The 11,978-nt window shown below is 39.3% G+C and overlaps 1 pseudogene; it reads right to left on the bottom strand.

Annotated features, from left to right (window-relative positions):
- Positions 1–10,897: 10,897 nt before the first annotated feature.
- Positions 10,898–11,702, bottom strand: LOC139018642 (mitochondrial outer membrane protein SLC25A46-like; annotated as a pseudogene).
- Positions 11,703–11,978: the final 276 nt, after the last annotated feature.

Below are 11,978 nucleotides of genomic sequence, written 5' to 3'. Positions count from 1 at the left end.
ATACTTATGAGTCTGCTTCTAAGGAATGCAAACCATGCCTCATAATTTAGGAACAAATTAAGAGCCAAAACAACTCCACTACAAAACCATTTAAAAATCAGTTTGTAGATTAAAAAACAAAAAGACAAATAAATCAAATTTAAAAGAAGAAATTTGGAGGACAAAGACTAATTAGAATAAAGGTAATTGATGTCCTGGAATTAGACAAATGGATCAGAAATTGTATTTAAAAACCAGTAGAAGATCATTTCCCTGATTAAAAGGAATTAATCTAGAACATCTTATTCCTGGGGAAGAAAATTGATGTAGGAATAGCTATACTGAGATATATCCTAGTGTTGTTGTTTTTTTAATTTTACTGATTAAGATAAAATTCTTTACCTATCCAGGCAAATACTAATTATTTACCAGTAAAAAAAATATGGATAGTCTCAGACTTCTCTAAGAATTACTCAATGTCTGCAAAGTGCTGAGAAAAAGGTCAGATCCAAAAGTGTTTTTCTCAGTCAAGCTGACATTTAAATAAAAACAATCTCAATTATAAACAAACCAATGACCTATATGACCTTTTTGAAAAAATTAGAAAAATTAAAGTCAATAAACTAAGAAGTAAAGGAAGAAGCCACAATAAAAAGACTGGTGACAAGAATTCAATTAATTTAAATACAGATTGAGACTAAGCAATTATGGAAAATGTGGTCACAAAATATTGATGTTATAAACCTTGACAATGTGAAAAAATGGTAACAACAATAGAAATCAAGCATGGAGGGGGAAGGAGGAAGTGGAAAGAGGTTCATTTGTGATCATTTTCTGATATTCCTCTGTAACTGGGGCTCAACAGATGTAGTCTGAAGTTGCTAAATCAAGAATTAGAGAGTTAATGATAGTAAATAAAGCTATAATGATTGTAGCAAAACAAAATGCCCCAAACTGATAATAAACCTTCCAAATTATCTAAAGAAACACATACAAACACACACTTGTAAAACCAAATATAGAAAAGACCATGCATATAACAATTGATAGTAATATAAAACTTATAACATGGAATAATAAATACTACACATATCTCTTATATATGTATAAATGAGAATAAGTTCATCCATTACAAAAGACTACAGAATAGATTAAAAAAACTCACAAAAATTTAACTATGCATTTAAAAGAATGAAATACAGTACAACTGCAAAAAAGAGGTGATTCTTTGATGACAGCATAACAAACAACCAGATAAACCACCAGCTAGCATAATAATAAAATTACAGGAAAAATGTACAAAATTAGAAATAAAGAGGGAAAATAACTGTTAATATAGAGGAAATTAAAAAAAAATTAAAGGATCTTAAAAATACATTTGAAAACATAAGTGACAAATATTAAATAGAAGCAAAGATAGATAAATCTAAACAGACAAATAACAGTGGAAGCAATTATAAAAGTTATTGCAGATCTTCTTCCTTAAAATCTCTAAGCCTATATGGTTTTACTGTTAATTGTTTAAAACTAGAGGCTCAGTGCATGAATTCGTGCACCGGTGGGGTCTGGCTGACCCAGCCCCAATCGGGGTGGATTGGGGCCAGGCCTGTTGGGAGAAGGAAATGGCGGGAGGTTGGCCAGCTGGCTTGCCCCAATCAGGACCGGGCTTACTGGGGGGAGGGGGGGAGGGCAATTGGCCAGTGGGCCCCACCCTGAATGGGGTTGGGGGGCCAATCGGGGGTCAGCAGCTGGGGGAGGGGCTGGGGAAGGTTGGCTGGCCAGCCCCACCCCCGATTGGTGAAGGGGGGCCGATTGGGGGCAGAGCTGTCTGGGGGAAGGGGCAGCAGGCCAATCAGGGTGGTGGTGGCCCACCGGGGGTGGGGCCAGCCAGGGAGAGGGGTCACAGGCAGTTACCCAGCTGGCCTTGCCCCTGATCGGGGTCGGGGAGCCAATATGGGTAGGGCTGGGTGGGAAGAGGGGTTGCAGGAGGTTGGCCAGCTGGCCCCACCCCCTATTTGGGTAGGGAGCAATTAGGGGCAGGGCTGGCTGGGGGGAGGGGCTTCAGGAGGTTGGACAGTCAGCCCCGCCCCCTATTGGGATGGGGGGCAATCAGGGACAGGACCAGCCAGGGGGAGGGGCTTCAGGCCAACTGTGGTGGGATGAGCCGATCAGGGTTGAGGCCAGCAGGTGGGAAGGGCCGTGGGGGGGTTGGCCGGCTGCCCTGCCCTCAATTGGGGTGGGAGAGGCCCATCAGGGGTGGGGCTGGCCAGAGGGAAGGGGGCTGGCCACGGGCCCCACCCCCTGATCAGGCCAGTTCGCTGGCTGCAGTCGGTGTCATAGCGACTGGTTGTTCCAGTCGTTACGGCATTCCAGTTGCTGGCTTTTTATATATATAGACTAGAGGCCCGGAGCACGAAATTCATCACGGAGGGGGGGGGGGGTCCCTTCAGCCCAGCCTGCACCCTCTCCAATCCGGGACCCCTCAGGGGATGTCTGACTGCCAGTTTAGGCCTGATCCTCTCACAATCTGGGATCGCTGGCTCCTAACTGCTCACCTGCCTGCCTGCCTGATCCCCCCTACTGGCCCCACTGCCAGCCTGATCACCTCTAACCGCCTCTGCCTGCTGGCCTGGTTGCCCCCAACTGCTCCCCCGCCAACTTGGTTGCCCCTAACTGCCCCCCCTGCTAGCCTGGCCACCCCCAACTGCCCCCCACCAGCTTGGTCACCCCTCACGGCCCCCCCTGCCAGCCTGGTTGCCCCCAACTGCCCCCTCTGCTGGCCTGATCACCCCACGCAGCCTGCTGCTCAGTTGTTTGGTCATCCCTCACTATACCCCCTGCCAACCAGGTTGCCCCACACAGCCTGCTGCTCAGTTGTTTGGTTGTCCTTCACTAACCCCCCTGCCGGCCTTGTCACCCCACTCAGCCTGTTCGGTCGTCTGTTCAGTTGCGATGGCCCCTGGCTCTCTATATATAGAGATAGTTATGAAACAGATAAGTTGGATAGAATTTAAACTGTGGCAAAACACCAAAAAGGGAAATTTTTCAAATTGTATTTATGAAGAATGTCTAACACTGATATAAAAACTTGACAAGAAAAGGCCAACGCATTTATCAACATTTATGTATAAACCTAATAAAACAATGGCAGTTGTAGTTCAGCAGTTCTTAAGAAAATATGCCAATTTGGTTCCTTCCTGGACTTATTTGACTCACAAATCGTTCAAGAGTGTTTTGTTTAATTTCCACATATTTGTGAATTTTCTGGTTTTTCTTTTGTTGTTGATTTCTAATTTCATTTCACTGTGATCAGAAAAGATACATTGCATGCTTTCAGTCTTTCTAAATTTACTAAGACATTATGGCCTAACATACGGTCTGTCCTGGAGAGTGTTCCATGTCCCTTGGAAAAAAAAAAAATGTATATCCTGCTATCATTGGGTGGAGTGTTCTGTATAGATAAATTATCTAGCTAGCTAGCTAGCTATTCACCAATCCACCCCCATCCCATCTATCTATCTACCATACTATGGGAACTTTATACCTATCAAGCCCATGGCCTAGAGGTTCAGATGGCTGGTTTGCATCATCACTCAGATCTATGCTCAAACATAACCTCAGAGAAGTTCTCTCTGACCACAGTGTCTAACATTGTACCACACCTCACCACATCCTCTCACTCTCTATCTTGTTTCCTGGTTTGTTTTCTGCCGAGCATTATCACAATCTGAAATTATATTATTTATTTGATTCTTGTTTGTTCTCTGTCCTCTCCCAGCAGAATATAAGCTCAGTGAAAGCAGAGACTTCGCTTTGTTCACAGCAAGAGCTTAACAGTTGATGAATATATTTAACATTTTTAAAATATCATCTGCTCTTCAAAATAGCACACTATTTTTACTTAAATAAATTTGTTTATATGGTTTTTCATGCTGGGAGATTTGAGAGGCTATTCTCATGCCTGTATAATTTTTCTGTACTTTTTCCTCTGCTTAAATTACTACTTCTTAATTCTATAAAAACTTTTTATTCTTGGTTGTGTTGGGAATTGTAAGTTGGATGGTCTAGATCAGGTTACATAATATACTTTACAATTTTAAAGTTATATGCTAAGTAAAAAATTTCACTATTTGCAAGTTTGGCTAATTGAAATGACTATTCTCTCCAAAATTATGTGCTTTTAAATGTTATATTTTAATAAGTTATAAAAAATAAAGTTATTTACTGTTTTTACTTTGTCTCTTACTATCTTTAACATTCCTTTTCTTTCCTATATCAATGTCCCTTTCTCTTTGTCCATTCTCCCACAGTTGCTTATATTCTCATGTGCTTTGAGTCTCAGATACAACCACACATCGCACTTGATTCAGTATCTTGCTCCTCTTTTCTGTCTCTGTGCCTGTCCCTGACAATATTTTAGAATCTATTTTAAAGTTAGACTAGTGTTTAAGAAACACGAAAGTGAAAGTGGTTGTTAAATACAACCTGGGGTTAAACCACTGCTTTATTTCTACTTTCTCTCTGGGCGCATTGGTTTTTGTTGGTAATGAAAAGTAATTCTAAGGAGTAGAATTGGTCCCCATGTCCTGGAAGAACAGAAAGAGAACTCTCCCATTTAAAAGTGGAATTGTGCTCCAAACAATTTTTACTGCAGTTTTTAATCCTGCCCTTCTCAATGCTCACCTTTTTACTATAGGAAGTCTTCTCTTTTGCCTGGATCCTTTAAGAAATTGTCATCTATATCACATATTCTAGGAAATTGTACTTTTGTAATTGTTTCATGTTGTAGTACTGTTTCCCTTTCCACCCTGAGTAGTGTAAGCTTCTTGAATGCAAGACCATGCTTTATCTAGAAAACAAATAAGCAACTATTTAAATAGTACTGTGACTCTAGGTTATATATCCTGTAGGATTAGACTTTTAAATGATGTGTTAATGATCTGGTTTGTGGTTAGGGTGTCTAGTCATTAGCTACAATTTCAGTTTCCTGAATTTTAGGTTAGTAGAGAGAAAAGAATCATTCTTTATGAGGCATTGTCGTTTCATCAGTGTAATTTTAAGCTCCTTTTTTCTATTGACTGATAGAATCTGTTTAATTATTAATTTTTAATAATGTGATAAGCACCTATGACCCCCACTACCCAAAACAAAAGCCAAGACCAGCACCTCCATCTAATGCCTGCCTGCTCTTCGTCAACCTGTTCCCCACCTCTTCCCATCTTAGGTCACAGAGAAGTAGGGAATGTTATCCAGCATTTTACAGATGATGAGTTTTCAGGAGGTTGAGTTTTTCAGATCACACAGTAAATGGACCATCTGGGATCCAGACCTAGGTGTCTTGATTCTGACACCAAGCTTCTAAACTGCTCATATAGTCTCCCGATTATTTGTCTGCAGGATGGCAGGGAAGTGCTGTTTAATAAAATAAGCAGATCCTGGGATTTAAATCTTAGGAGAGAGAATAATCACTGACGAGGATAATGGTCCATCTCTAGCCTTAAGTTTTGTTTTGTTTTCTTATTCATTTGTTTTCTTTACCCAGCCCTCTCTAGGTTAGTTCACAGTTCAGCTGTCCTAAGGCTGGACATACTATAGTTGGTTCAGGTTTCAAAAACCAAACCAAAGGAGATATGATAAGGGCAGCATTATGGAAATTGCTTAGATGTGGAAGAGACTTTTTCTAAATGACCACCTTGTTACAAATGGCAGTAATGTCAATAGAAAGGCCTTGTTTGTACACTGTAGAAAGAACCCTCGTTTGGTCTTCAATTAATGGTGGTTAATGTGCAGTCTGCTGTTCTCTAGAAGAATATATAAAACAGACTTATATTTGGTTGTTTTATCCTGCTAACATAGTGAATTACAGATGAGAGCGCACACACACACACACACACACACACACACACTTTTCTCCTGTAATTCTATTCTACATAGAATTGCAAAGTTAAAGACAGACTAATTACTGTTGTCTTAAGAAAGCCCATAGAATGATGTGTGCCCAGATATCCAGAAGAGTATCAATAAAAGTGAAAGGTGTATCCACTGGACATTCCAGGGGTTTGTCCTCAGATAATTTTTCTTTTTTTAAAATTTAATGGAGAAGAAAATATATATATATGGCAAATATGCAAAGTGTCCCCATGGGAGTTTTACCGGGAGACTGGGAGTTCTATCGCTCGCTATGACATGCACTGATCACCAGGGGGCAGCGCGGAACAAAGGAAGGCCCCAGCAGGCAGCCAGTAGCCAGGGAAGGAAGGCCCCAGCCAGCCCTGATCGCCAGCCATGCCTAGGGACCCTACATGTGCACGAATTTCATGCACCGGGCCTCTAGTGTAAAACATGATGTTGGAAAATTGTAGAATGATTGATCCTTAACAATAGACTTAAACTAGAAAGAAAGAGTGACTAATTGGGTATCAAGGGTGTGTGATTAGTGAGGAAGTCATTATTATAACAAAGAGAGGAAAAGATCCCTATTAATAATGCCAAGTGGGTGAAGCACTAAGATGAAGATATTAGATTATCAAGTACTTAGAGCTCTTCACAGTGATAAGATTAATGTAAATAATCAGACTCATAAGAGAAATAAAATTACTACAATAAAGCCTGTCAAAACTTATCTGGGGTGCTTTACCTGATTCCCAATTGTAATTTGGTGGAGTTTTTTGTTATTTGTACTAACCAACTTAATCATCTCCAGTACTTAAAAAATAAGGGAAATTGCTCAAAATTATGGCTCATACATTCTATTTGTGTTGTTCATCACACATAGCCTGGAACACAGTCACATGGTATATTTAGTTCTTATTTGGCTGATACTATGTTCCAAAAACTTGAACATTCATAGATATTATTGCTTTTATTTCAGTGATACAAATCTATATATTCCACTTAGCTGAACTGACTACTTATGGAGTCCAAATGCTCAGTGTATTCAAACTTCATAATATTTTTGTCTCTGGAATTTAAAAATGTAGAAAGAGTTCCCCTGCTTTTTTCCAAAGTGAATTCCTTTTTTGTTTTTCAAATGGAAAGACTCTCTGACTAATTAGATAAGGAACCAATACAGCCCTGAGCAGATGTCAATTGATTGAGCACCTCATATATATTATACACAGGACCAGGCACTGAGCACAGGAGTAGAGGAGAGAAGATCTATTTCATGCCCTCGGGCTTCAGTAGAACTTGGGATCTATTCTATGTCTTTTTCAAGCATCATTTCTCTTCTAAACTGTATAACATTTCAACTCTTCCAAGGGTACATAACTAGTACCATTCTAGATGCTTCGGAGGGAAGTTATTTCATTATTTACAATGGAAGCTTTAGGGTATTAGGAATTAATTCTGCCTTTCACCTTGGTTAAGAAAAGCTGGTGGATTGGGGGGATATAAATATTAAATAAATATGTACACAAGTATTAAATTATAATTGTACCCAAGGTAACCTAGACGTTTTTCTATGTTATCTTCTAGGAATTTTATAGTTTTGCATTGTACATTTAGGTCTATAATTCATTTTTAGTAATTTTTGCAAAAGGGATAAGCTCCGTCTAAATTCCTTTTTTGGATGTGGATGTCCAGTTGTTCCAGCAATATTATTAAAAAGACTATCTTTTAAACTTTGAATTGCTTTTCTTTGTCAAAGATCAGTTGATTAGTTTTCTGGGTTTATTTCTAGATGCTCTATTCTGTTTTATTGGTTTATTTGTCCATACTTTTACCAAAGCTACACTGTCTTGATGATCACAGCTTTATGGTACGTCTTAAGTCAGGTAGTGTCAGTCCTCCAACTTTGTTCTTCTCCTTCAATGGTGTGTTGGCTATATCAGGTCTTTTGTCTTTCCATATGAATTTTAGAATCAGTTTGTTGATATCTGCAAAATAACTTGCTGGAATTTTTATTAGGATTGCATTGAACCTATAAATCAAGGTGAAAAGAGAAGAACTAATATCTTAATAATACTGAGTCTTCCTACCCATGTATATTAAATATCCATTTATTTAGGTCTTCTTTGATTTTTTTTCATCAGCATTTTGTAGTTTTCCTTATATAGATCTTGCACATATTTTGTTAGATTTATACCAAAGTATTTCATTTCTTTTGTTGTGAATATAAATGGTATGTTTTTTTATGTCAAATTTCAATTGTTCATTGCTGGCATATAGAAAGCAATTTACATTTGTATATAAACCTTGTATCCTGCAACCTTGCTATAATCATTTAATTCAATGAGGCTTTTTTGGTTGTTGTTGAATCTGGGATTTTCTACATAGACTAGGGGCCCAGTGCATGAATTCGTGCACCTTGAAAAGAACTGTGGGCCGCAAAGCTGTGGTGGGCACAGGGGCGGGTCTCGGCCCATCCTCCGTGCCCCCACCTGGCCCCTCCCACCACAGTCCCTGGTCCTCTGTCTGCTGGCAGCCCTGCTTCCCCCTGCCACTGCTCCCATGCGTTGATGGTGCTGGCCCTGCTCGCACCCGCTGACAGCGTGGAGTGATTGGGGCCCATTGCCCCTCAGGAGCAGGGGGCAGTGGAGAAGCCCTGAGAGGCAATCAGGGCCAGCAACCACCGCTCACACCCGCTGATGGCACTGAGCAATCAGGGCCAGCGGGTGCAAGCGGCAGCTCCAGAGCCAGCAGCGGGTGCGAGTGGGGCCAGCGCTAGCAGCAGATGTGGGCACCGGCAGCAGGTGTGAGTGCCCGACGGGACTGCGGTGCGCAGGAGCAAAGAATTTTCAGTAACCACCAGAGGCTCGCCCCTATGACAGCGACTGGTGCCCCGCCTTGGTCTGGTGACCCCGCTCACCTATTCCACAATCCCGCCATGGCAGATGCCCACCATGTTCCTCGCACCTGCGCCCTAGTGGTCAGCGCATGTCATAGCGAACGGTTGTTTGGTTGTTCAGTTGTTCCGCCGTTCGGTCTATTTGTATATTAAGGTTTTATATATATATAGATAGATAGATATATCATATCTTCTGCAAACAGACATATTTTATTCCTTCTTTCCCAGTATGAAAATCTTTTATTTCCTTTCCATGTCTTATTGCATTAGCTAGATCTTCCAGTACAATTCTGAAAGGGAGTGGTGAAAGGAGGCATTCTTATTTTTGTTGTTAGTGGTATAACTTCTAGTTTCATACCATTAAGCATGATGTTTGTTGTCAATTTTTTACAGATCTTCTTTAGCAATTTGAGAAATCCCCTATTTTTAATTTGCTCAAAGTTTTTATCATAAATGAGTGTTGGGTTTTGTCAGATGCTTTTTTTGTGTCTATTGATATGATGATGTGAATTTTCTTTTTAGCTTGTCGATGTGATGGACTACATTCATTGATTTTCAAACCTTGAACCAGCTTGCATACTTGTGATAAATTGCACTTTGTTATGATGTATAATTTTTTTAACACATGGTTAGAATTTATTTGATAATATTTTGTTGAAGATTTTTGCATTGATATTAATGGGAGATATTAGTCTGTAATTTCCTTTTCTTGCTATGTGTTTGTCTGGTTTGGGTATTAGGATAATGCTGGCCACATAGAATGAGTTAAGAAGTATTCCCTCTTCTTCAATTTTCTGGAAGAGATTATGGAGAATTGGAATAATTTACTCCTTCAATGTTTTGAGGAATTCACCAGTGAACTCATCTGGGCCTGGTACTTTCTGATTTGTCAGGCCATTAATTATTAATTCAATTTCATTAATAGGTATTTGCCTATTCAGAGTATCTATTTTTCCTTGTATGAGTTTTGGTTTCATCATTCAAGGTTTTGATCCATTTCATCTATGTTATCAAATTTGTGGCCATACTATTATTCATAATATTTTTAATTATATTTTTTAGTTCACAATTCATATATTTGGAAACAGTAATAGTTGTCATGATTATTTTATTTTCTATCTCTGTTAAGAGTGGCTCTAAAAACAGCTTAATGGCCCTAGCCTGTTTGGTTCAGTGGATAGAGCATCAGCCTGTGGACTGAAGGGTCTCAGGTTCAATTCCAGTCAAAGGCATGTACATAGAATGAGTTAAGAAGTATTCCTTCTGCTTCAATTTTCTGGAAGAGATTATGGAGAATTGGAATAATTTACTCCTTCAATGTTTTGAGGAATTCACCAAAATGGTGATTGGGGGCACATCCCCAGTAGGGGGTGTGCAGGAGGCAACTGATCGATGTTTCTAACTCTCTATCCCTCTCCCTTCCTCTCTATAAAAAATCAATAAAATCTATTTTTTTTAAAAAACAGCCTAATGATTCACATAACTAGATAAGCAAATCAAGCTTTATAAACTTATAACAAATATTAAGTTGCTGGCATTGAAAAGCTGGGTTTGGATATAGACAAGTGTGCTGTTTGCTTTAAATCTTGGAGTACCTTTGCTTTTAATATTTTATTCTTATATTCAAGCAGAAAGTGCATAACTTCATTTCAGACAATAAACTGATCTAAGAGTGGAAAATTTGTAGGGATGAAGGAAATTCCAAGTTTTTGTGTGTGCATAAATAGCTTTATATAATAAATATGCAGCCATTAAAACATTATATAGGGACAGTACAATTTAAAACTTCAACTTCTGATTACAGATGACCAAATCTAATCCTCATTATTATCATTAATGGCATAATTTATTTGCTTTGAGGTAGATATGATCTCATTATACTATACACTATATTAAGGATGACATACCAATATCAATCAAGAAAGTGAAACAAACATGTAATAAAGTCCAATGAAATAAATTCAGCTCTGTGAAACTATGTTTTATGTTTACTGACACATTTTTGTTTATGACCAATATCATCTTTAGTTCAGCATGTGTGTAATACTAACTGGAATTTAATTCACAAGTGTTGTTTTTATTGGGTTTTCAAATTTGGAATGCTTTTGATCCAAAAGAGATACCTATGCCTTAAAACACACACACAAGCATTCCTTCCTTCTGCTTTATAGTATTAATACAGTCTCTCATTTCCTCGTACAGTGTTTTAATTGGAAGCACTTCATAGCCAAGGTCTGTATTGCCCATTATTGTGCGTGTTTCTTGAATGTGAAAGTGGTGCAAAACTGTTTCCGAGGGATAAAGTGTACATCAGAGCAAAGTCTGGCAGCAAAGTTAGCAATACTTTTTGAAAAATAAGCACCCAACATGTTCTGCGCTGGGTTAGTGCTCTTAGCTGGGTGACTGTGATAAGTCTTTTTCTTTGGAATTGATAGAACAAACTTCTGAATGATTGAACTGGTGATGTAATGAAGAACGCCATGCAGCACCAGAGGGAAGATGAAGGATAGAAGAGGAGGTAGTCATTTGCTATGAGACACTCCCATGCCTATCACTCTTCCAATCCCTTCTTTAACACATTCCAAAATTCCAGCATTATCTTGAATCATCTCACTCTGTACTGTTTCAATTAGACTTGCTGAATAAAAAGACATTGCCACCATATGTTAGCCTAACCTTATTGCGAGGTCCTGGCAAATAGTGATTTTCAAGGTGAATGGAACATCACTAAGCAGTAATGTGTGGGAATACTCCATAGAGGAAGCCAGCAAGCTGGAGGCATTTCACTTCACAATGATTTCAGTAGAAAGTGTGTTACTATTTGTTTAGGATTTCATTTACTAGTATGTGAAACCTCCCTTGGTAAAGGTGTGAATTCACTGATTATTCCCTCTGCTCCAAGTGTGACTCCCTGGACAATAAGTGTACTTCCCATTCCTTTTTTAAAAAATCTTTATTATTTAGATTATTACAGATGTCCTTCCCCCCCCCCCCCCCGCCCTTTATCCCCCTTCACCCGGTTCCTGCCCTGCCCTGGCCTTTGCACCCCATTGTTTGTGTCCATATGTAATGCATATATCCATAGAAGATCTTCGTTTAATTTCTTCCCACCCCCACCCTCCTTACCTCTGAGAATCATCAGTCTGCTCCATGGCGATACCTCTGATTCTATTTTATTCATCAGTTTATTCTATTCATTGGATTTCTTATT

Source organism: Myotis yumanensis, unplaced genomic scaffold (assembly GCF_028538775.1).
Source record: "Myotis yumanensis isolate MYYU_CA2020_CCGP unplaced genomic scaffold, mMyoYum1.0.hap1 SCAF_1, whole genome shotgun sequence".
Classification (NCBI taxonomy): Eukaryota; Metazoa; Chordata; class Mammalia; order Chiroptera; family Vespertilionidae; genus Myotis; species Myotis yumanensis.
The sequence above is the reverse complement of the archived record's forward strand: the minus strand, read 5'-3'. Positions and strand labels throughout refer to the sequence as shown.